The sequence below is a fragment of the Strix uralensis genome, chromosome 2 (assembly GCF_047716275.1).
Source record: "Strix uralensis isolate ZFMK-TIS-50842 chromosome 2, bStrUra1, whole genome shotgun sequence".
Classification (NCBI taxonomy): Eukaryota; Metazoa; Chordata; class Aves; order Strigiformes; family Strigidae; genus Strix; species Strix uralensis.
Genome location: NC_133973.1, coordinates 42,109,311 through 42,131,757, shown reverse-complemented (window position 1 = coordinate 42,131,757; position 22,447 = coordinate 42,109,311). Strand labels below are relative to the sequence as shown.

Here is a 22,447-nt window from a genome sequence, read left to right as displayed (position 1 = left end):
TTAATTATAAGCCCTGCACTCACTTATACTCTTTGAATACCAAATGTATTTTGTGATTGCTTTCAGAGCACACTATTTTTTTTCCCCAGAAATTTGAAGGCAATTGAGCAATTTTACAGTCTGGAGTCCTGATTCAGCAGCCTTCCCTGTTCAGCAAAGAAATTATGTGCTTAACTCCAATGGGACTTGGGCATATGCCTAATTGGGACCAACATTTAAGATCACATTAAAATTAAAATCTTAATTTTTGTACCATTTTTGTGCCTCTGTGCAGAACACAATTTGGTTCCATGACTCAAACTTTTATACAAAGAAGTCTTTGTAAAATCTCTACTTTGCTGTGGATGCTCTTGTGTGTACTGCACAAAGCCCAGAAGGTTTAATGGAAATTTTACATGCAGTTTGTATGCAAAATACTTTGAATATGTTCTATGTATTACAATGTATGTATGTATGTATGGCATTTGAATATGATGTATGTATTCAAAGGAGGAAGAGAAAAGGAAGCTTTGGAAATGCCCCTGGGGGGTTAGCCGAGCAGTTCAGCGTAAGGATAGCTGAGACTAGGCTTGTAGCTGGAAATTTTCCCTGTCCAATGACAGTTTCCCTCTGTTGAGGGGGTTTTTTGCTTTTGTTTTTGCAGCATTTCTTGCTGTCTTTTGCCTTCCCCATCCCACACCCTGATTCTTGGACAATTAGATACCTCAGGACGGCTTTGCAATGCTGAGCTGGCCCAAGGAACCCACTGACTGTTGGTCAGCTGGAGACCCAGGTTCAAGTGCAAGCTCTGCTCAGCTAAAAGATTTGTACTCAGTCTTTCCTTGTCCTAATCATTTGGCTACTGGCCAGACAGGCCTGATATTATATCCTCCTCCAAACTCTGGCTCTAAGGAGAAATTCCATCCTTTTCTCTGTGAAAGTTTATAGCAGCTGCTGTGCTCCTGGGGAACAAATCAGCTCTGATGAGCTTGCATTGTCTCATGGAAAAGCCATTTTATTCAAAAATTTCTAAGCAAGCTGTAGACAGCACACTGGTCTTTGTCCCCCTGCTCTGAATGATGCGTGATCTGCAGGCACCAGGGACTGTGCTGGGCTGTGGACCCCCAGCAAGCTGGAGGTGACTGGAGAGCAGGACCCCTGTGCCTGGGATGCATCCTCTCTCCTGCCTTCTCATCCAGTGGGATGGGGTCAGGAAAAGGTGTTTGTAAGTGGTCCCTGGAGAATATGTGGGGACCATTGTGGTCACTTAGCCGGGGTGGGTTAAATCAATACGTGTGCACTGAGCCTCTGCTGGTGTGGGTTTAGGGGAGCTAGTGGAAATGTGTGGGGTATGTGGAGAGTGCACATGCGAAATGGTGGTTCAGAGGTTTTTCCCTGCTTCCCTCAGCACCTCAGCTTCACCAGGGAAAGGGATGACCCAGACAGGGCATGGGACTCTGGTTATACGTACATTCAAGAGGGAGAGTGCATTAGGTAAGAGGACCTCCAGTTTGGACTGGAGCTGTGCTCTTTCACACCCGCACGTTAAAGGGCAGATAAACTTCATCTGAATTTTCCCCAACAGGATTTTTTATGACCTGTTACACCAGCGTGAAAAATAATTCCCCCCGACAGTTGACTTCAACACACCAAAACATTTATGGCTGTTTCAAATTGCAGTGCCCTTTGTGCCTCTGTTGTCCACTGCAGACTTGCCAAGGAGAGGGAGAGGAAGAGGACAGGACTCTGGGAGGGTTGTACCCCTTCGACCCTGAAGTGCCTCCCCAACTGCACGGTTCTGGTCTGTTCATGCTTGCCCTCCCTCTTCCCTTGCTGTTTGGGACACCAGCAAACCCAGCTGAAGTACTGTAAGCCTTCCCAGGTGGGAACCATGGCGCTGAACCTGCATATCGCCCTAGAGCCACAGCATCCTCACCCAGCAGCCTCTACGCTGTGAATAATTGGCAATACACAGCCTGGCACATCTCATGTGCAAGCATGCCGTGCGCTGGGTCTTGGGTCCTTTCAGAGCACCCTGCTGACCAAAGGCCATGCCATCAGGACCCTAAATCACAGAGGGACTCCCCAGCATCTGCTCAAATCAGAAGAGTGCACTTTTTCCCACCTCGTTTTAACATCCCTTCCCCTGGAGTGTGTCAAGCTTTGATGAGCCGGACCAGCCTATAGGGCAGGTGGCAAGTCCCATGGAAGTGTCTGAGGGAAACACATCTCCCTTCCAGCCCCTTCGTGACAGCACGGTTGGGAACAGTAATAGGTCGCAGAGCAGTTTTGCTTTAGGAGTTACTGCCAGCACATTGTACTCTACTGTAGCAAGGTAGTATCTGGATATTAAGTAAGGAGCGTGGAGGTTTTTCTCACCATTATAATAACACTGCAAACTGCTATGTTATTTATTGTCATATCATTTTTGCCAAGGGCTTTAGCTTGTCTATTGGTCGTTAGAAGCAGAAGCGTTTGCAAAACAGTTTAAAAAAACATCTTGCGCTGTTATTCCTCAGCTTCCATTTCCAAGCGCTCTACCTCAGGAAAACAGCGAAACTGCCTGTGCACAAAATGCTGCCAGATGTAGAAAGTAAACGAGCTGAGAAAACGAAATGCTTTTTATCATTTCTTTCAGCTAGAGTAATTGTACGTGTTACTCGGAACAATTGCAGGAATGAAATTTTCAGAGGAAAGTGTCATTTAGCTGAATTTCAAATCCCTTTTGCCTGTTTTTTTTTTAACACTAGCTGGAACTTGTGCCTATGGCCAGTCACCCCCGAAGGTCTGTTGGGCTTCCCATGACGCGAGCGACCCCGAAATACAGGCTCTGCCTGTCACCCATCCTCTTCTTTAGCAGCAGCCTGTGCCACAGCCACCGCACCGCACACTACGGCCAAGAGCAAACAACCGCAGCACTGGCGTTCGCAGCTTGTTTGCTTTTCTCCCCCTCAAGCAATCGACGTGTAATTGCAGAATATTTGGAGGAAGGGCAGAAATGAAGGTCAGGACCCCGCAGCCCACGCCTGCTGCCGCCACGCCGACCAGACGTCCCTGCCGGCTTTTACGTGATGTGAATCGGCAGCAAGCCCGGCCTCACCCTGGCCGTGACTTGCGTGGGACAAGGAGCGGAAAGTGCTGGCGTGATCTCGCAGGCCGGTGTTTCAGCGAGAGGCACGGTGTTCCCAGGGCAGTGCCCTGGCTCCAGCAGCCGGCAGGGATGCTGCCGCTGAGCCGGGCAGGCACCAGCCTGCCAGCCGCTCCACCAGTAACCACTGGCTACCGGCTTTTGTCATTCAGATGATGATGTCCCTGTGTCTGCACCGTTATTGGGCTCTTAATATTTAGCAGCCTGTCGGGCAGCTTTAATTAGTTTCTCTCTAGAGCAGGCTGTGGTTTGGGGGAGCTGCAAAAGGCATTTGCGGAGGTTCAAATGCAAGGCAGTTCAGGCTTAAATGCACAGGATCGTGGGATTAAAAGAAGTGTTAAAAATGTGCCCTTTGTGATATGCCTTCCAGCTCCGGGGGCCAGCGTGCACAGCAGTTATGAATATACACGGCTGATTTAAGGCCGCAGCCTGCCAGCAGAGCCGCTGCAGCCCACACAGCTGAGCAGAGGATGGCCCCCCCAGCCCCTTGTGTCCCCATGCTGGTGGAAGCCCCCAAGCCCCCCCACACACACAGGCACCCCTCCCCTCCCCAAACCACCCTCCGGCCCCAGGAGCAGCTCAAGCCCTCCAGCTCTCCTTCACAGAGGAAACCCAGACCCCAGAGCAGCACCCCCAGCATTGCTCTACTGCTTTGCTTGCTCCCCCCTCCCCATCCACCAGCTTCCCCATGGGCATTCCCCTCTTCAGTCCCCCAGCCCAGTACCTCTTTTAGTGGCACCGGAATGGCCAGGACACCACCTTAAGGCCCATTTGCCTTAATTTTGTCTGTCCCCAGTCAACCAAGAGGTTTGCACTTCCCCTGCTGCCCCACCCCTGGTATGTCCTATATATCCTATATGTCCTATCTATTCCAGACCACCAGCAATAGGGATGGTGGCCATGTGCTTGTGCATGACCCAGGAATAATCCCACCATGACCCAGGGTGGACCCGTGAGCCAGAAATAATAATTCCAAATATTTTAAACAGCCAGAGGAGACTGGCTGAGATAAAATGTTGCGGGGAATTCCCTGCCAGCACAAACAATATGAATTACAGAATTAGTAACACAAAGTATCGTTAACTGTCCTGGCTCTGCAAAAATAGGCTGTGTCTCGGCAGTCTGAAGGCAGCATGGGGCAGTTTGAGAAGGGTGAGACTGGTGGCACAGGGATATGGCTGAAAAGAAGCCAATTAGTGGGTTTGTTCGTGGCTTTTGTGGTGTTTCATGACCTCCCTGTTTGTGGATATTCTCCAAAGGTCGGTCTGACCTGGATCGCTGGGATTCAGATGTTAATTTTTTTCCAACATGACAGAAGTAAAAGTGGCCAGCCTGGCATTTGGGACATACGCGTTGCTCCTCAGCAGGTCGGAAAGGCAGTTTGGCTCTCAAGGCACCACGTGGCCTGGCTCAGCTGTTTCTAAAATGAAGGCAAGCCTATAGTGGCCGGAGTAGTTGATTACATCAGATTTTGAATATTTGAGGAAAAAAATTCCTGGTATGGAGCAGTTCTGGCTTTCCTTGTGTTTCTCAGTCCACGTTCACTCCTGCACCATGAGATTCCCACTCTGCTTGAGAGTGTGTTGCAGGGATCGTTCATACCGGCTTGTTTCTCAGTGCAGCAGAGGTGAAAGCTGCAAAGATATTTAACAGTAATAACCCTCACATTCAAGCACTTTGCAGACATTTACTGCAGGCAGCAATATCTCTGTTCTACAGATAGGGATTTTAAGAGAGACAGGGATAACCTGAATTGCCCAAGGTCCCAAAGGAGAAGCGTGGTATGATATCAGAGCTGCAAGTCTAGTATCCGTACCTTACAGACCCGTGCAAAGCCTGTTAGACAAAACCTTTCTGTATTAAAAGTAGTCTCTCTTTGGGAAAACCAGTGATCCAACTACCATCCTGTGTCCATTTGGCAAATTGCTTCTCATAGTTCATGCACTGCTTTTGAACCTGTCCTGAACCCCCATAGTTCCAAATGCTTCTTGTCAGCTCCAGGTGACAGTCAAACCTCTTCTTTGCAATCAGACGTGTTTTTAAAACTACATAGGAATTAGTAGTTTATTTTTAAAATGCTGGAATATTCAACAAGATAAAAAACATTTGCTTAGAGAGATTTCTTGTGCAGCTAATCAGCTCAGTTTTGATAAAAAGTTCTCCCCTCTTCCTTTGGTAAATACAGCATACATTATTCCTTTCTGCATGATGACGTTAAATAAGGGAAATGTGCTGCGGACAGGGTGGTTTCCTGTGCTTCTGGTCTGATTCAGGCAGTTTCCAGACGACAAGATCTCAGATCCTGGAGAGACGTGTCGACTGCCTATGTGGGCTAAAAGCAGCTCTGCCACTGACTGCCTTTATGTCCTTGGGCTTATCACTTAGTCCAAAAGATTCTCAAATTCATTAATTTTAGGCCTCAGGGGAGGATGTGGGGTTTACAGACTACTAAGATTTCCCAAGGCTTTACATGCGACTCCCCATAACTCCCTTCCATGGGAAATGGTCAACAACAGCAAAATCCTGGGTATTCACACCAAGCTCCCTGGACACCTAAATTGAAGGCACACAAAGGGGACCCAAGGAGGCAGAATTAACCAGGAAACACACCCGGTCATGATGAGGACAGAGCCAGCAGCCAGGAGTTTGTGGGTGAATATGCTGGCACTGCTTAATCGGATGTTAATTCCAGGGAAGGAGCTGGCTGGATCCTGCGAAGGGTGCTGGCAGCAAGGAAAGGCACGGATCCACGCCCCAATCTGCTCTGCAGAGAGCTGGAATATGGTTTGGGGTGTAAAGCTGTATTAATGTCCAAAGTGCTGCTTGGCTCACACAGGAATCCTTTGTGTCCTTAATGAAGGGAAAAAACAGGGCTTTATTCCGAAGCTTTGTGTATAATCAGATGCCATGTTGTAAGGCTCGGAAAACACACCAGAAATAATAATTGGGAGGAAATAAAAGGTTTAGTTCAAAACAGTGTGTGATTTAAATAAGAAGTGAAAAAGAAAGTGCGCAGGATTTGAGCATCGGAAGAATGAACTTTTAATTCCTTTGCATTGAGATTACAGGGGGAGGGGCAGCATTTAAACTGGTATAAAAAACTAGTTTAGATGTAAATGAGAGATAATGGTCTTTGGTAAGGAAATAAGCAGGGGGATGAACTTTGGCCGTCAGGAGCCCGCCGCAAGTCCTGGCATTGTCGCTAAAGCTGGAAGCCCCAGATGCAGTAATTAGCAATGAGTTTGCAGATCTCAGCACCGGCGGAACAAAAGGGCATCGCTGCCGAGCTGGGCTGCCAGCTGGGAGAAGGGGAGGTGAGCTGGCACGCCGCAAGGGATCATTACCCAGCAGTTTGCAGAGGGGAAAAGAAAAGATCCGAGGTTGCAGCCTGGGGAAGGCATAAAAGCAATCTAGGGTTTGCGGGGTTTAATAGTTCCCAGAGCCCTGGCATTTTCAGCTTGAAAAATTCCCTCGGCAACCGAGCCAAAGGGGTAGAGGTTTTTAAATAGGTCCTGTGATGCCCATGGAGACAAGTGCTGGTATTCTTTAACCCTTGAAGGCTCAACTGATTAGTTTGGATCAGGGAGGCACGCTGCTGGAGAGATGTGGTTTGGTTTATAATCATCCCGTATGCCTGTCCTCACCTCCTCGAGAAGGAAAGGGGAATGGGAAGCAGATCACAAGCCCCCCCGCCTGTTGCAGCCATGCTGCTGCTCTCCCTCCTCACCCCCAGCCAGGGACAGCGTCAGCTGCACAGGCAGGTTACAGCCATGTACATACAGCCCATATGCATCCCACATCCTGCAAGGGTATTATTTGCCAAAGTTTGGCCAGAGATCTGAGGTTTGTTACTGATGTTATTTGTATTTATTGGAGAAGAGCTGGTCCCAGTTTGCTCTGGGAAAAGCCCATCTCTCCCCCCCAGGGTCGCTCAGCTCGTGGAGGGATTGATTGATCTGCTTATTACTATCGTGTTATTATTTTTTAATTGCTTGCACGGAATGGCCTCCCTGGAATGTGGCATTTGTTTCTGCTGAGGCCGTCATGGCCCAAATCCTCCAACCCAGGACGGCAGCTTCTGGCGTAGCAACCCCCCTGCTCGTGAAAGAATGTGCCTCCACTCCCTTCCCTGTGTGTGGTGCGGAGCCGTTCGCTACGGGCACATCTGATGAATACCGTCTGTTGCCACCTCTCAGTGGCCCGCCTAATCCCAGGCAGATTTGTTATAGATTTACATGCGGAGTGACCTGGTTTCTGGGTCCTGTCAGGAAAAAAATAACTCTGCTGTCATCCGAGTGATGCATGAGACAGGCAGCCCTCGGGTCAGGCCCAGGCTTTATGTTCCCAGGACTCACGGAAGAATGCGATTTGGCCTCCTGCTCTTGTGCCACTGCGCTTAACGCCCTGTATGGCACCTAAATACTGCCAGGGGGTGCTGCCAGCCAAGGGTCCTGACCCCTCGCAGCATCGCTGAGCAGGGCTTCATCCATCACTCACACTTTGTAGGTGCCAGCTTTGCGCACTGTGAGATTGGGTCCCAGGAAAGAGCCCCCAAAACCTCCCCAGAGGTTCTCGTGCAGCATTTGAAGCAGAGGAGATGATTGCTGGGAGAAAGAGGTTTCCACTGCCGGGCAGTGGAGAAGGAGGTGAGGGGCAGCTGTTTCAGTTCCTTGCTAAACTCCAGGTTAGCAGCCAACACCCCAGTGCCAGGGCTCCGGACAGAGGGACAGGAGGTGCGGCCCCGCGCCCAGCCCCGTCCCCCCCATCCAGGCACACTGTGAAGGATGCACAGGGAAGAAAGCACCCAGCCTCTGATGGCCCTCACCCTGCCTGGGCTGTGGTGATTTAGAAAGAAGGTAGCAAGTCTGTTCCTGCTGTTCTCAGGCCCTATTTTTATTAGTTTCTTACCAGTGTGTGTCAGGGAAAGTCCTGAAGCTCGGCACAAGGATCATTTATTTCTCTCCCTCCTTCCCTCCCCCAAGCTAATCCCATTTCGCCGCAGCACTGCCCGGCAGCTTCCCTGACTGCATGCTGCCTGCTGTGCTCTCTCCCACTGCCACGCTACTCCAAGGCCACTGCTCCTGCCCTGCAGAACATCCCTGTGCTTGTGCGTATGTGTGTAAGCACACACGTGCGTGTGTGCAGAAAAGCAGGGAGGGAAGGGAAATAGCCTTGGGCTTTCTGCAGTCTTCTGCAGCTGCCCAGCACTGCAGGCAGCTCTGGCTTTGCAACATGGGTGCCAGGGTCCCATCTCTCACTGACAGATGATAGGAAGAATTTCTGTGTCACTGCAAAAGGCATCGAGTGTCCTGGCAGTGACTCGGGTCTCTCCTCCTTTCCATATGCCTTCCTAAGGCATGGGCCATCCCACGGCTCCCTACGAGCCCGGGCCTGGAGCCTGGGCTCCCACGGTCATGTCCTGCAGAAGGGAACTCCATACTGATGGCTTCAGGAGAGCCCAGGCTGGGGAGCCACGGGCTTCACCACTGTGTTTTCAGTGGAGTGAGCGAAGGAGGCCTGTGGTTATAACCCTCTGACAGAAGAGCTGGGCACTGCTCCTCCAGATATCCAGTCCCTGCCCTGGCACCCATGTTCCAGCATGGCCCTGAGCAAGTTGTTTGGTCTCCAAGGCTTGAAAGGTGCCATATGGTACCCCTGGCCTTTGGGGAGAGAGACATCTCTGGTTCAGTCCGAGGCTTCCTAGCAGGCTGTTTGATACCTGAATATGCAGAAATGGATGGAGGATTGACATTTGAAATGCAGAAGTGGATGGAGGAAAAACATGAGCGTCTCCTCAAAATAGCAACGTGCTAGCATGGACAGCAACCATCTGTCCACCATGCTGGCTGGCCTGCACCAGGAGAGCACAGCTCTGCTGTGCCGTGCTGGCCTGGGTTTTTTTTTAACTTCCCTTTTATTGAAAAAACAGTAGACATTCCCAGCCAGATTCACTGCTGGCATCTCCCCAGCCACGTGGCTAGAGCAATGCCAGGAGCAGATTCTACTCTGAGACTTGATTGTCATCTGAAATGTGAACCGGCACTGGGAAAAGCCACTAAGGTGGCTCTGCTGCACCAGAGCTGCCCACAGCCAGGGGAAGTGAAAGGCCACAGAAGGGGAGGAGAGGCGAGCATGGGCAGGGAAGGGCTGCACGTCCTATGGAGCTGTTTGTAATAACTCTTAAAATGCTGCGCTGCACAGACCGGGATTGCAGGCATCCCGCATACCTGTCAAGTAAAGCTCTGCCAATTCGGCAGCGTTGTGGACAGCTTTTTCTTCCCCCTCCTGCCCCGTCTTTTCCCAGCAAGAGAAGCCTGGATCAGCAGCCCTAGTTTACACGACACTTCACACCCCTCCCTGTGTGCATTTGGTAAGAGCAGGAAAGCTTTGGTCTGGGAGCCAGAGCATGCTTGGGAGCCACCTCTTTAACTCCCAGAGCCCCAGAGCTGAGCACCCACCCAAGCTCAGGGGAAGCTTGCACCAAGATGGGACGTGCTGCCTTCATTGACCTCTGTCCCCCTCCCGGTCCTCTCTCACTGTTTTGGGGGGTTTTTTTAGGAAATTGAGAAATGAGTGCTTTGCCACCCAGCAGGTCAGAGGAGCCGAGTCCTCTACAGCTGGGAAATCTCCAAGCTGTTGGTACTCTGGGCCAGATTTCCCCCTTCAGTACAGCTTTTGTCCCTCACTGCTAAGGAGACAGCAAGGCACACAGATTTGGCCAGCTCTGGGACAGGGGCACCCCCTGCCTCACCCTGCCCTCTTTGTCCATCACTGATTTTTATTTCCAAGCTGGCTCTTAATCACCGGTTTAAAAAAATCCCCACAACCGTTTCTAATGCATCTCAGGTATAATCTTCCCAGGGAGGCTGCATCCCCTTGCCACGTGCTCCCCGCACTCCTGGAAAGGCCGGGCTGATTGCATTCATGCATCACTGTGCAAACCTATGGCCGCTTGCCTCCCCTGAGGATTCCTCTGCTTGCAAGAGGATCCCTGAAGAGAGGAGGGCAGGAGAGGGATGCACAGGGGAATGGCAGTGGCACCCCTGGCCCTGGCTGCTGGGGACACATGCGGGGCTGGTGTGGCAGGGGCAGAGGACAGGCAGAGGGAGGGGGAAAAACAGGTGAAGAGAAAACAGCTCAGGCCCTTCCTCCATGTCCCAGAAGGGCCGCAGCACCTCTCCACAGTCCAGGCAAGTGCACACCTGGCCCTGTCAGCTATCCCGCTTGGCTATTAAGGCAAATTGAGGCAAATCTCTTGCATGCCCCTACCCTGCCTATGGGTGAGAGCACATGTGCCAACACAGAGTTTCCAGAGAGGCTGGGGCAGAAGGGAGCCTGTGGCAGTCCTCGACTGTGGGCACAGCAGGGCAATGAGACTCTGCATAACCTCCCGAACCTGGGGGCTCGCAGCAAGCCCCCCTCCTGCCCCACCACCAAGGGTGCCAGCTCCAAGGACAGCAAGGTTTGGAGGCTCTCCGGCAACCCCCAGCATAACTACAAGGCAGCCTCCCACCACAGCCACACTCCTATCCCCAGCACCAGCACAGGAGCACGCCGTGGCCGTCCCCATCCCACTCCTCAGTTTTTATCCGGTGTCAACAGCTGCTGCGCCATGCGGGAGTGAGCTGGAGGAACTACTGGCTTTAAACTGGCTCCTGGAGAGACCTCCCAACTAGTAAATTTTCCAGTTAATCATGTCCCGGTAGAGGGGACACGCACAAATCAGCAGCGCCCAGTGCTCTGGAGCAGCGCTCCTTCCTATGGGTACAAGTAATTCTTCAGAAGAGTGGCCAGAGGAGAGGGGGGTGTTTTTCCCTGTGTTCTCAGTTTGCTACCCACGGGCCTGTGACAGCTCTTCCAGCATAGCTGTTATCACCACTCCTTTTCCAGAGGCAATTAGCCCGCTTCCCCCGCCGTTTGCACAGGCCTCACAGGCAACAAGGGAGACGGAAAGATGGGAAGTTAAACCCGACTGCAGAGCCACAAAATCAACAGGACGACAGCAGGGGCTGGGTATTGCCTGAAATGGGATGTAAACCTCGTTTTCTTTCATTCGGTGACAGACTCATTTCCAGCTCAGGGAGAGCAGCTGGCTGTAGGTCAGACGGCACATTTTCTTCTCACCATCGGGCTTTCGCTCCACCAAAATCAGACCAGCTGGATGCTTTTAGCAGGAGCGATAATCCGTCTCTTGGGTCTGGAAAGCAACAGTCCTGGGATACCGTTCCCCTCCAGGATGCAGGTGACAGCACCCCATGCCCCTGCGGAGCACAGGGCAGCGGTGACCTCCCCTGCTGATGGGCCATTGAGCTGCGTAGCACTGGGCTGTACTGTCAGACTGCAGCACAAGGCTTCCCCCAGGCAGTTCACACCTCCTCATTCAAAATGTCCCCCCAGTCCCTCTGTCCTTTCTCTCTAGCTCTGGTGGGGTGTGGGTAGGTTTGGGGTGTGCAGCACTGGACCAGCAGGAAAGGGCCGGTAGGGTGCTGAGGTGACTCTTTGCACTTTTGTTTTCTGTTGCAGCCAGGATGCATTATCTGAACCCATAAAATGCATGAAATGACCCGGATCCAAGCTGGCTCCATCCCAGTGCCATTCCCACTGTAAGCAGCAGCAGGCTATAAATGCTGAGTTTCTGCATTTTAAACATTATTCCTGGTTTTGTTGGGCTCCTCCAGCCTGGAGGCATTTCCCAGGGAAAGCTTCTCACTCCTCCCAGCACCTCAGGGGCACCTGAGAGCCAGGCTGGGACAGTTCTGCCACTTGCCCCTCCACAAACCCCTCAGGGAGACTCCTGCAAGGAGCATGGAGATGCCAGCTGCCCCGTGAGGAGCCCTTGCACAGGGATGCCCCCTCCTGCCCTGTGCTGTCTCCTCTGACTGATGGCTAAAGGGGAGGGCAGCGCCCTGCCCTTGCTGCCACAAGAAAGAAAGGCCAGAAGGGAAGCTACCTGGCAGCCTTGGTGTTAACCCAGCATGCATCCACCACAGCTGGCTGGGAAAGCCCAGCCTGACACCCTTCACCCATCATCCAAAAGGAGCCCTGACTCCATGTGCTGGTCTGGGGAGGGCACAGCCCTTGGCACCTCCCCTAGATGCAAAGACCTGCAGCAGGCACCTGCAGGAGAGTGATTGTCCCAGGTTTAGGCCTTCCCATAATCCAAGCTTGGGTCTCTATGCTGTTCTTCCCCACTGAGACCTCAGGCACTGCTTGTCCTTGCTTGAACCCCTTTAGAGATCAAACCCTTATGCCAGGATGCTGTTGCCGTCCCCCATGAAAGGATTTCATCATCATTTCTTCCAATGTAAAGGCTGAGGAGCATCTAATCCCAGAGAGCCAGCAGGCTGTTGCAGAGAGGACACCTCTTCTCTGCTGGCCTCTTGCTCCCTCCATCCAGGCAGGCAGAAGAAGATGTGCGTGTGCTTGCGCCTGAGCCCACGCTCGCCTGCTCTCTGTGGGAAACATCCCTTGGCTGGGGGAGGCAAGTCTCCTACTCTGCAAGGTTAAGAGCTGCTGGGACATTCCCGTCTCCTCCTGCCAAAAGCACTGCTGCTGAAATCGCATTGCTGCAAATAAAACCGTCTCCTGGCTAATTACTAGGGAACGGTTCGCCTTCTATTTTTAGACAAGCTTGCGAGCTTGCATTGAAGATTACCCTGCTCCTGTTTCTCTCCCTGTCTCTTTGCGTGCACGTTTCTCCTCTCCCTCACTGCGAGTCACACTGAACCAAGCTCGGCTTCCCACAGGGTCAGGGAGGAGAGGACAGCCATGTGCTTGTGTGCCAAAAACGGTGATTCTAAAGACATGGAGCGCAATTGCTTTATCATTAGGTGGAGAGGGAGAAGCGTTTTGCCGAGCCAGGAGAGGCTTCTCAGCTTGCCATGTCCAGCCTCCGCCTGCTGAGTGCTCCCTCCACCTGGACACAGCCAGGGACCTGCTTCCATCTGCTCGACATGCTGTTCAAATCATCCTGCCCAAGTTCTACACTCTTCCAAGGCAAGAGGGAATAATAAAGAAAGACAGAAAAAGCGGAGGCCCTTTCAAAGCCCTGGCCTGTGGGGTGGTCAGTGTGTAACATGGAAGCAGGGGGCAGCTGGGCAGGGGAGAGGGGTGGGCAGGGATGGCCACACGCCTTGTAAATCCTGCAGCCATGGCCGCAGCAAAGAGCAGAGGCTGTTCCACCTGCCTGCCGAGGGGAACTGGCTGACGTCAAGGTGGTCCTGGTCCTGCCTCAGGATGCCAGTCCTCCCTGCCAGGAGACCTGAGATCGCAGGGCCTCAAGAGAGCAGGGGTAACATGTTCAAAGCAGCTCTGGAGCCCGCGGGCATCCCTCCCCGTGTGCACGGATGCAGGAGGCAGAGCCCCAGCCAGAAGGAGTGCATCCAAGCCTGCTTGGTGAGGTTAACCTTGATCCCAAAAGCCGGTTAGGCAAATTAGCACAGCGTTTTCCCTGAGCTAATTAACTTCCCTCACAGCAGGCTTAATGAGCTCCAGCAAAGTGCTTGGCTGTGGCAGCTAGCCGGCCCCCAGGCGAGGGGCTGGCCTCGGGGGCTCGCTACAGCCTGAGGCATTGGCAGGCACTGGCTACATCCAGGAAACTCCCGCTCCTGATCACCCCCTGAGCTCTGGGGGGGGGTCGGTCATCCCCCTGGCCCTGGAGGTCACCTGCAGTTTGGGGAGTGTGTGGGAGTCCCCATCTTGCACCAGGAAGGTCCAAGATGCTCCTCAGAGCAAGGTCATACTAAGCACAAGCCTGAGCACCTCTGGGCAGCTCCAGAGGGACACAGGTGGGATTCCCTCCATGGAGAGATGACAGTGTTTGCGATCTGCCTTTCAGCACATCTCTTCCATTTTTTGGGTGAGCACAGGCGCAGTCCAGCCATATGTCCACTGAAGTCAGTGGCCAGTTTTCCATTGATTCCAGTGACCGGTGAAGCACAATATCTTCAGTATTCTCCTCCTCTCCTCCTGTCCCAGCAAACCACATTTATTTTACCCTCCACTCGACTCTTCCGGGGATCGATGGGTCGTCAAGATGATGAGTTAGTGCCTGTAGTGACAGTGGCACTTTCCATTACTGCTGATATACCTGGGGGACACATGTCTCCCAAAGACTCATCAAGGCCAGGAAATTCAACAAAGAGGCTAAAACTGTCATTTGCAACGAAGCCACCCCAGAGCCCCCAGTCCTGCAGCACAGGCAGGACTTTCCCAGACCTGCAGAGACCCGCCTGGACCCCTGCAGAGCTCCAGGGACACCAGCATGGGCACTGCAAACATGGAGCAGAGTGCTTGCACCCAGCCTTCTGCTGCTTTGGGCGTTTTTCCCCTCTCCCTTTTCACCAACTGATTTTCTCACCAAGGGCCATTTGGATAAACACTTCTAGCTGGGGAATGATTTCTTTTCCTACGTATCTTTCATAACGCAGACACAGGGGTTTTTTTCTGAGGTTGCATTATTATGACATTTTAATTGGCTCAGGACTACGCAAGTCTCAAAGCCAATTTGGCCCCAGCGTTTTCAAGGCAGAACTGTTTTCTGTCTCCATTTTGATAGATACTTTATGCCGGCCAAAATGGCCTCGCGTTAAATAAAACAAAACCCCCTCTTATTTTACAGCTCGTGGGCGATACGGCTCCTTCCCTTCCCGCTTTAATCTCAGCTTGAAACACGAACCGTACCTGCTCCCCGCATCCCCCCCCCCCCCCCCCCATCGCCGGGCTGCCCGCTCCCCGTCGCCTTTGTCTCCCGCCGTGCGGGGCCCGGAGCTGAGCCAGCGCGCCCGGGAACGGCACCACCTCAGGCCAAGAGGCGGCTGCGAGCCGGGAACCGCTAACGAGGGGGTGCGGCGGGCGGGGCCGCCCAGGGCCGGGCAACGGGCCGCCTGTGTCGCGGCGAGGGCACCGGCTGGGCGGCTCCGGCAGAGCCGGGGGACGCGCCAGGAACGGGCCTCCCGTCGTGACGGCAGCAGCCGGACAAACCCCCGGCGGCTGCAAAGCCCGGGCGGAGAGTCCCCGTGCGCGGCTGTGCTAATCTTTAATTTGTCACACCTGCACGGCTCCCTGGCCTCCTTCCCCCCTGCCTTTTTTTTTTTTTTTTTTTTTTTTCCCCCGAGGCGCTGGCTTTGATGCCGCCTGACACACACCCCCGCTCTCCCTGCGTTGCCCTCCCTTCCCGCGCTCCCCGACCGGGGGGTGCTGCCCCCCCGGGAGCCGCCCCGCCGCTCTGTGCTTCCCTCCCACCCTTTCCTGTCGGGATTTCCTTTGGGAGCAAAGCTGGTACTTGCTGGGTGTTACCCGCAGCGCCCGGGAGCGGCTCCAGCAAAGCCGGAGGAGGTGGCCCCGAAGCGGGGGACGGCGCTCGCCCGCCTCCCCCTCAGCAGCCGCAGCGGCCAGGGCTCCCCGGCTCCTTCGGGTCCCCGCCGGGGGCTTTTAATTAGCGGTGGCCAAAATGCCAAATGGGGTGGCAGGGGCCCCACGGGCCCAGCCCGGAGCCGCGCTCGGAAGGCGAAAGGGGCAGAGCTGTCAGCTAACACCACCCTGCCACTGCCGCAGAGCCCGCCTGCCCCAGCCGTCCTCGGACAGGATATCTCTCTGCTCAGAAAAAACCCCTCCAGTTTGTGCTACGTCTCAAAATCTGGGTTTTGGCCCCTTCTGAGCTAAGCTGCCGAGAGGCTCCCGGCAAGGAAAGGCGCAGGCTCGGGTGTCGGCCGCTGAGATGGGTGTCAGCCCTGCAGCTGGAGGGCTGGGTAAACCCTGCCTTGGGCTGGGCTGTGACGCACATGTTGATATCTGTAATGTATCACCCCAGGATCTTGTGTCAACAACTTTCCTAGCAGTTCTTACTTTTGGGGGGATTTTTTAACCAACCTACCAGGTGTTGCTGCAGTTCATGACCTGAGATCCTTTTCTTTTTTCCTCTGACTTTATGCTTTCAATATGATTTACAAAAATTACTTATAATAAGGCTCATTCAGCAGCTGGGTAATGGATGTCAGGAGTTAAGCGATGCTGTGGCATATTTAGCAGAGAAGCATATTGTGTATCTCCGTTTTAAGGCAGGTTCTGTTAAGGGTAGGATGTGCAAAGGTACCTATGGGGTGCCAACGGGGGCATTTCTTGCAAGGGATGTGAGGGTTGCAGGACAGAGGAGGGACAGTAAATGGCCTCAGCAGTGAATTCACAGCTGTAAATCCAGATTAGGAGAAGAGTTCAAGGTCTTGGAAAGGCTAATCCCTTCCTAACCTTGGCCTTAAATACTTGAATGACCAGCTCTTTCCCCACCGTGTCCCCGTTGGGCAGCCGTGACCTGCCTGCTGGGCGCTGAGCAGGGCCAGGGAGTGACACGGGCTGCAGCCACCCACGGGACCTGACCAAGCAGGTCCCCATCCTCCCTTGGAAATGGCTTTTGGTCCCGGTGTTACCTTCACACCCAGCGTGGGGGCTCTCAGAGCACGGTGCTTGCAAAGCCACCCCTGCGGGTGGGGAGACCCTCCTGGATAGAAGGGAAGGTCCTTCATCGGCAGCCGGGCTCCTTCCTCTCCATCAGCCTGTTCCCCAACACGACCTGCCCTTCTGCTCCCCCTTTCTTCCTGGTGTCACTTCAACCACCACTGCTTGTTTTGGGGGATATTTTTTTTTTTTAGAGTACGAAGAAGTGATGCTTTTGTGGCTAGCGGCTCTTGGGTTTGCCTTCCTTCCGCCAGGCTTGCTCCACATAAACCAGCGCTAAGTCTGTGGGCTAATTGGCTATATTTATCGTCTCTTTTAAGGCTTTGCATCGTGCAGGGGGTTATTTGCTGTCGCTGCTGCTTTGCTTATTTGTTTGGGGCAGGGGTTTGGTTTTTCTTTTTGCCTTCCTCTCAGGGCCTCTGTAATTGTCACCTCAGGCATCAATTACGGCTCAGACGTGATTTTGGGCACTGAGTTTGGGAATTGCATCACCCTGGGGAGGGGGAGGCTGGGCATGGGGATAGCCCTGGTGGGGAGCCTGCGTGAGAGGACGCCATGGGGTGATGCTGCAGGGAGGTGGCCGGGGGCACCGCAGGGATGAGCTCTAGGGTTTCATAACCGGGGCTGTTAAGAGGTTTGCTGTCGTAAAGTTCTCTCCGCTGAAGCTGAGCTGCATAAACTGATGGATAATCTGTGTTAGAGGCTTTTCCTCCCTGGCAGGAGAGCTGCTGGATGCCAGCCACATGAGTGTTTCATACTTGCAAACCTCTACTTTGCTTCCCAAATTCAGCTGCTCAAAATTCTGGCAATTTGCAAACAAAAAATTGGGGTGTTTTTTGCATGTCTTATTACTAGAAAAATCCTCTTGCCTTTTTTTTTTTTTAATTGCCAAAAATTGCAAAGAATGTTTCATTTCTCCTGAAACAAGCAGAAAACATCCTTTTTGTGTTTTGGGTTCTTTTTTCTTGTTTCCTCTGAAATGGGGAATTTCCATTGCAGCTGTCCCATGACTTATTTTTCTCTCCAGGGGTCAGAGGCTGGGATGGAGTTACCTTCCCAGAAGGTTGTCTGAGGATCATCACACTCAACTCCGCTACACTCCCACAGAAGTATCACTGGAGACCTTCTCAAAGCATCATTCGGCAGAAAGTAAGTAATGTGCTCACATCAGCGGTCTTCCCTTTCATCCTCCACCACAGCAGCTCTTCAGAAAATCAGGGTAATTAATGTAGCTCTGTCTTGTCCTGCCTAACAGTTTGCATTGTGCTTGCCATGTGCTAAGAGCCTTCTGCCTGATTTCTGGTTAGTGTAGAAGGAGGGGAGAGAGGGAAGCAAGAAAGACCAAAAGCAGAGTGATGCTGTGCAAAAGATCTGAGGCTGCATCCAGGCTCCCCACCATAGCACCACAGAGAGGCACAGCCCCATGTGTGTGGGGGTCGGCCACAGGGATGCTCAGGGCCCATCTGCCTTGGAAGCCGAGTCCCGGGAGTCAAGCAATGGGATTAAGAAGTCAGCCAGACATGCTGTCCACCAGGTAAAATTAGTCCCTGCTAAAGCATTTCTTAATCCTAGGCGCAACTGAGATAATCTAAGCACAGATTAACCTGGTCCAGCTGGATTTAAGATCCCCGCTCCCCATTTATTTTTGACAGGAAGAGACTACTACTGCTCTGGTGCCTCGTCAGATGTTCGCACACCAAACCCCACTCAGGAGAACAGGATGCGGAAGCTCAATGTAGTAGATTCATCTTACAACAGAGGTCCCAAATCCTACAATTTTATTACAAATTTTGTGATTTAAGGTCACATTTTGTTCCCAGGGCCCTGTTTCTCAGATTACTGTGATTGCATAAGCTATCTTTTCGCTTCCAGCAGAAAACAAAAACCAAAAAAACCCAACCAACATTTTTGGCCCTCAAAATGCAAAGAAAATGTCAATGTAAAATTGTCTTCAAGAAGGCCCTTCCCTAGGGCTTTTCTGTGGGGTAAATCAGCGACTAACTCGGAATGATCTCCATCAGCCTTCCACACAGCAATATTTGAAAAACTACAGGTTTCAGGGAGAAAAAATTACTACTTCATTTCACAGGTCTCATTTTTACTTTCTCAGCTGGAGGTTTGTATGTGACTGGGGCTGGACATGGAAGCTGAAGGCCATTCCACTTTTAGGATCTCCCTGCTGCAGTGTCTGGATTTCTTTAAGTTAAAGTATCAGTGAAAGCCCATTGGGTTTGTAAAGCTTTGAGAATGTTCCTATTATTCTTAGATATTACAAAAGCTTGTTTTTCAAAATAAAATGAACTCTTTGCCAGAATTTCATAGTCTGCCTTTATGTAAGAAAGGAAAGGAAGAGCGTAGGGAATGTTAAAAGTTTAAACTGGTATTCCCAGACCTTTAAAACAGCTCTGTTGCTTTTTTTTTTTTTTAAGAAACATCTAATTTTCAGTCTCTCAACCATTTCTGGATCGTTTTAAGGTAGCAAGAGCACCGTGGCAATGACTCACATTACTGCATTTCAATAGATCCCTTTGTCATCTCCAGTATAAGACGCTTTGCCTTTCGCCTGAAATGTAACTTTCTCACAGGCACACATACGTATGCATGCATGTATCTGTGTCTCTGCACAGAAATCATACACTGTGAGAAAAAGCTGGGTGCGGGATTCCCTTGGAGCTGGTGGCTACAACGTGCTGTGTCGAGGGCCAGAGGGGGCTGCTGGCACCCCAGACAGCCAAAGGGGCCATGGCGGGGTGGCACTGACTGCCAGGAGCACTTCTTGAATGCTGTGGGATGCTCTCTCCAGCCTCACTGTGTACGGGAATGCTCTGCAAGAAACCATCGGCTCTGAGAGGGGACTCTCCTGGGAGATACAGGGCAGCTTGGTCCTCTCTTCGAAGGAGTACCCTGCCTGGGGGGGGCCAGTGGTAGGCAGGAGTGGGTGCTGACCATCCCCGGGGGGAAGCCGTGCACCTCATGTCTAACCCGACAGGAGCCTCGTCCGGCTCCACTGCCGTGGCTTCCTGCTGCTGGCAGCCTTCCAGGCTTGTTTTGCTGCTTCAGTCTTAATTTCTCACAGCAACAGGCGGTTTGGGTGAGAGGACACCTCACTGTTTAACAAGGAGCTGTGTCTCCGTGCTGCATCCTGGAAACTTCTGCATGGGTTTTAAAAATAGGGACAAGTTAAAGAGATTGATTTATTTTTCCCTACAAAGGCTGCCACACCACTAGACTGCAAGATGATTGATCAAATGACCTTTTTTCCCATTTACTGCCCTTCCCAGAAACCTGTCGTATCCATGCACTGTAAATACCTCCAATGGGATCAAACAGCTGTGCAATGCACGCGGTGCACATGCTTGCACACCTCAAATTTGTGATGTCTTTAACCAGTCCTCTTAAGCAAAGGGCTGGAATTAGACATATGCTGTCACCACAGTTTTTTGCAGCCGTGGGAGCCTCTTGTGTGCCAGCAACCCTCCGCAGCATCCCGAACGCAGAGCTACCAGTTCTGCAGCAGCTATAGGGAGGAGGCAGGATTGCCATCCTCCTCCTGCCATCCTACTTTCTTCGGGTGCATGCTTCCCTTCCCCAGTTTCCAGTAGAATGAAGCAGAGGGTATCTGATCCAGGGAAAAAAAACCCACAAGTTTCCCAGGCGGTGCCTGTCCCCCTTTGGGGAGCACAGCGCCATGGAGCGTGGTTATTAACCAGACAGTCCTGAAGGACACTTTAAAATAAATTAAGAGGGCTGTTCCGCTCCTGCAGCTGATTACAGGCATGCCTGGCTTTTTTTCAGAGAGTGGAAAAGAACGCTTGGAAAAAATTCTCTAATTTTCCCTTTTTGCCAGATCAGGCCTCTGTGCAATAACAAAACCACAGTGCTCGCCGCTCGCTGCTCTCTTTGGGACACCCAGGCTCAGTGAAAGCGTGTAAATCTGCAGGAGGCCTGGGGCCAGAGTGCAGCTGTCCCGACATGCTATCTGCCCCCCGCCTCCCCGCTACGGCTTTAGCATCTGAAGCGCAGGAGACATGCAGATCTGGAGGTAAGCCCTGGTGGGAAGGAGAGCAGCGCCGAGTCCTGCAGGTCACCAGTTAAGCATTTCAGCCCAGAGCAGATCTCTCATAAGCCACTTTTTGGAGATAAGCTTATCTAGACCCAACAGCTGAATTTAACCCTGAACTTTTGATCTTGATTTTTAGCCTCGGCAAGCCTATACGTTTCCTTGAAATTATACACACTAGATTTCAGCTCACCCACTACAACGGCTCCACTGCTCCCTTAAAAGGGACCTGCACGGCTGTGCATGACAGCATCATCCAGTAATGCCCTTGGTTTCACAGCCAGCCCTGCAAGTTAAACAGGCCTCTGGCCGGGGAAAGCCTTCGGTTAATGACAGTGGGGCTCCAGCGGGAGAGGAGCTGGGATTTTACACTTCCAGTGATAATGCATTTGAAGGTAATATTGCACAGGAGTGGATTATAACCCTGGCACTTTGCTGTGCAGGCTTTTGGAAATTTGTTTTCAGTGCATAGAAGCAGCTAGAGACGCTCTTTCTCGCTGCATGAAAAATGCACTTAGTAATAGTCTTTCTATTGCTGGACAAGCTGGCTGCGTTGGGGCTGTCAGCGCTGTGACAGACTAGCTAGGAAGGGGTTTGCTAATCAGTTTTCCTAGCATCAAATCAGCATCTGCTATATATGATCAAGGAAATTGAGGAATCTCAATGTTTTTGCAATATTGCTTAGTTGGCCATGAAATATGGGTGTTTCTGAGAGGAATGGCTTATTTCTCCCTCACGAAGATAAAGCAACTTTGGCTAACGATGAAGCATCGCTGCACGATGAAGCCAGCTAATAGCGGCACTCTGATGAGGGCAGATACACAGCAGCATCCCAGCAGAAGGGAAGGGAGGCGTAAACAGCTTTGCAAATAAGACATTATTAATATGGTTGAACTACAGAGGGCAGAAGGGATTTCTTTTCTCCTCTTTCACTCCAAAAGCAATATTTAGAAAATGTCTAGGCTCCCACATTTAGCCAAGAAATTAAACTCTTAGAAATTTAACTGGATGGTTTTTAGCTTTATTTTTGTTTGCTAGCACACAAGACCAGTCTTCCTGGACAAGGTTGTCTGGAATTGGGCTGAGGGAACCACTCTCCTGGCCAAGGGGTACATAAACAGTATTTAAACAGAGCCAAAGTCCCACTTTTGGAAATGATTTGGGGCTCTACTTGCCCACATCACTCCTGACACTAGGGTCTGAGCTCTGCAGGCTCTCTACCGCTTCTGAAAGTGTACCTTCTTCATGTGCCTTAACAGGTCTTTAGCACTCCCCAGTTTAAACCCATGACATTTGCTACAGCAACAAAAAGCTCCCAGGGTTAGCATGAAGTGGTATGACTTTGTGGAGACCAAGAGGCTCACAGCAGCTGAGGGCTGGGCCCTTCACCCTTGAGGCAGGGCAGATATTCGCACCACCACGCAGCCCCCAGCCCACCTCCGCAATGGGACCACACGGCTCACACGTGGCTTTTCCTGGCCAAAGTGCTTTCTCCGTTTCTGCTTTGGCAAGACAGCTGTGGTAGCAAAGAGGGAAGAATTTGCTTCCTTCCTCCCCTCCCTCCCCAGCACTAGCGTTTTTCCTAAGATTAAACAAAATAATCCCTCCCCTCCCTCTCCATCCAACTCAGGGCTGGGGGCCCACTGTGGTGCAAAGGTGGGGCTGGACATGACAGGAGCGCTCCCAGTGCCAGCGTACCAGAGCTTGGCACTTGGACAGCTCAGGAGGGCAGCGACAGCTTAGTTTTTGTGGCTCTATTGAGATTTTTAGGCCAATCACAGGCCAGTCAGTTGAGATCCATGCCAAAA

The 22,447-nt window shown here is 51.9% G+C and overlaps 1 long non-coding RNA gene across 1 annotated transcript; it reads left to right on the top strand.

Moving 5' to 3' along the window:
• Positions 1–17,396: 17,396 nt before the first annotated feature.
• LOC141940142 (uncharacterized) lies at positions 17,397–18,893 on the top strand. The gene is made up of 2 exons (XR_012627895.1): positions 17,397–17,728; positions 18,690–18,893. It is a non-coding gene; the product is annotated as an uncharacterized LOC141940142 (long non-coding RNA).
• Positions 18,894–22,447: the final 3,554 nt, after the last annotated feature.